The 3,337-nt window shown below is 31.5% G+C and overlaps 1 pseudogene; it reads right to left on the reverse strand.

The window, feature by feature from the left end:
- Window positions 1–1,546: 1,546 nt before the first annotated feature.
- LOC139080849 (U6 spliceosomal RNA) lies at window positions 1,547–1,642 on the reverse strand (annotated as a pseudogene).
- Between the last annotated feature and the right edge of the window lie 1,695 nt (window positions 1,643–3,337).

A 3,337-nucleotide genomic window follows, 5' to 3' on the forward strand; every position in this document is an offset into this window, starting at 1 on the left:
AATGCTAGAACTCTCAACAGATGGAGTCATGCAGAAGGAGGAAAAAGAGGATAAAATAGTGCTTGTCAGTTCAGTAAGGCAACCTAAAGAGCTTTCCCAGAGACCTCCCTCTACAGCTAAAACATATTTTATTGGCAATTCTGATACAAAAGATCTGGGAAATAATATTTTAGTTGATAAAATTGCTATTGTTATCAATACGGAGATTCTGTTAGTGAAGAAAAAGGGAAAAATGAGTATTGGGTAGCAACGAGGAGTTTGTCCACTACCCATACATGCCTGTTGAATTTTGTACCATATGTGTATCACTTATTTTAAAACAATAATTAAAAAAAAATACTGAGGCTGGCCCCTTGGCCAAGTGGTTAAGTTTGCACACTCAGCTTTGGCGGCGTGGAGTTCGCCAGTTCAGATCCTGCGTGCGGACATACACATCGCTCACCAAGCCATGCTGTGGCGGTATCCCACATACAACAGGTAGAATGACCTACAACTAGGATCTACAAATATGTGCTAGGGGTTTGGGAAGAAAAGAAGAAAAAGCTACTGTCACTGATAGTAGAATAAATGAAAATAGAAAATGATGATAGAATAAATAAAAGAATCAATGCAATAATCAAACTCAAACCCAGCATATTTGACTGAGCTGCAGCCACAAGTTTGGGGAAGGATAGGATTTTTTGTTTTGATGGGAATACCAGGTCTATGAAGCCAGGTACTTCTGTCTGAGGCTGTTGGAAAATTTTCTGCTGTTTTTGGGCATGTAATGCATAAGGGGCCTCTTATCTGAAAACACATGGTCTATAATGTATTAACACTTCTCATACTGCGTGGTACATGCCTCTTTTCTTAGACAAGGAGCTCTTTACCAGGTGTATATGTTGTCACTCCTATGTTTGCTAGGACCACTGTCTAAGTCTTATAAAGGACCTGAAAAAAATTTCATTAATGAAGAAAACTGATACGAAGGATTCCTTAACTTTAAGATATGTTGATTTAATAAATGCTACACTACTTTTAGCCTAAAATTTGTTGTCTAGATTTGACATAAGAAATGTCATAACATTCACACTGATATTTTTTAGCTATGGCATTTAAAATCTTATGAATATGTTGAAACAGAAAGAAATCCAAAGGAGAAAAAAAAATGGTACTTAATGCTATACCTATGAACAATTAAAAATAGTTAAATAAAAGCCATACAGGTGTAAAGTAAGAAAAGTAGAAGTGTCAAACAACAAAAGTCCCATTTCCTATTGTAGTCTCTCTCTCCAAGGACAGTTGTTGACTTTCATGTATTTTCTTCCTTCAACATTACACCAGCATATCTATCTATCTACCATCACTGATCTATTTCTATCATCTGCCTGTCTCTATCATCTATATATCCTTTTAAATTTACACAAAAGATTTACTTTTTTAATTTACTATATTTGGAAGACTCTTCTATTTCAGCACAAGCAGAGGCATTTTATTCTTTTTAAACATATACATACACACACAATGTGTTAGCATGATATATATGGGTAAAAAATAAAAGCAACACAAAAATGTGAAATAATACACAAATTTCGGTGTCATCCTTGAGCATGGGCTTCACTAATTTTCCCTGTGTGACTCCAATTTCAGTGGCCCAGGTCACATATTATTAAGTAGTCTCTTTCTGAGGAACACTTGATGGTTTTTAATTGTGTTGCTATTATAAACTGTGATATCAATAAATTGATATTTATATACTACACCAAACATTTAGAATTTTATCAATAGGAAACATTTACAATGGAATTCCTGTACCAAAAAGTACAGGTAATTGATACTTTGGTTGATATTGACAAACTGTGCTCTCTAAAGTTTGGCCTAATTTACTCTCTCACCCACCCATTTATAGGAGAGTTCACCTGGCAATTTTACACATCCAGATATCCCTGGGCAAGTTAAAAAATAAACTAGTCATATTTACTTGAGTTTTCACTGACTGTATACATTTAAAGGTGAATAAACAGTTACCACATTAAATCTACTTATTTGAGATTTTTTCCATTTATTTCAATGCCATCTTTTGGATTTTAATAAACCTAACTGGTTATTGCTGGTATATAGAAAAATAATAATTGTAATATAATTTTAGAACTTGACTTTTTTTAGTTTCTCTAATTTTTATAATAGGTTTCTGTGTATGTGTATATATATATACCATATATATACGCCAGAGTTTATATATAATTACTATTTTGTTAAGATATTAAGCTTACATATTAATATACTTTATTCATATTGTATTCATTTTAGATATACAATGCAAATTTTGCTTTCTTCCATCTGTTATGTATATATTTTAAATTTTCTATCTGTTGCTAATTTTATTGGTTAGTGCAACCAGAACTAAGTTAAATAACATGGTAATTATGGATACTCTTGGATTGATTCAAATATCATTGGGAAGTCTTCTGTTGTTTTGATGTTAAATATATTGGTAAATGTAAATGTGTTTAAGTGTATGCATGTGTGCGTGTGTGTGTGTGTGCGTATGCCTGTGTGTGTGTATTAGAAAGAGAGGGAAAGATATTATGGAACCATTGATCTATTTTAATTTGTTTGTTTTTTCTTGTAGTCATTGATGTGTGATGTGTGCAAGAATTTTTTAAAATACCTTTACAGCATTTGTTATTATCGTATTGCATTTCTTTTTCAACCTAATAATAAAAATATCCTATTAATCCATTTCATAAAAATAAAGCATCATTGAATTTCAGGAATCTAGCTCACTTGGTCACAGTGAATTAATTTTAAAATTATTCTCAATTTCATATTTTATTCATGTTTTTTCTTAAGTAGTCCTAAATGAGATTGATTCTGGTATTCTATTGATGTGCAATTTTCTGGGATCAATGGTAGATGGCTTCTTTACTTAAAAAACTGTCAAAAGTTTTCTGTTTTCCTATGGCATGAAATAGTCAAATTAGTATTGAAATGATTTATTGTTGAAAGTTTGAAATAATTTTTGATACAAAACAATTTGGATCTTGCTCTTTGAAGAAGATGTGTAACTGAACACTTTTTCACTGGCTTCTATTATTTTGCTTTGTTTTGTATTGGGCTTCTACTTTCTCTAGGAGCAATTTTGATAAAATATTTTCCCATAAGTTGGTTGTTTCATGGAGATTTTTAATTATTTTTTAAAGACATGCACCTAATTTAAGATTTGCTTTGTAGCTATAATTATATTCCCTTTTACTGTTATCTTTTTGTATTTGTACTTTCTCCTGTTTTAAAAAAATAATTATTCCCAGCAGGTAGGTTGTCCATTTATTGCATTTCTTTTGCTCTCTTTTTTTTG

Source organism: Equus przewalskii, chromosome 32 (assembly GCF_037783145.1).
Source record: "Equus przewalskii isolate Varuska chromosome 32, EquPr2, whole genome shotgun sequence".
In the NCBI taxonomy this organism is placed as follows: domain Eukaryota; kingdom Metazoa; phylum Chordata; class Mammalia; order Perissodactyla; family Equidae; genus Equus; species Equus przewalskii.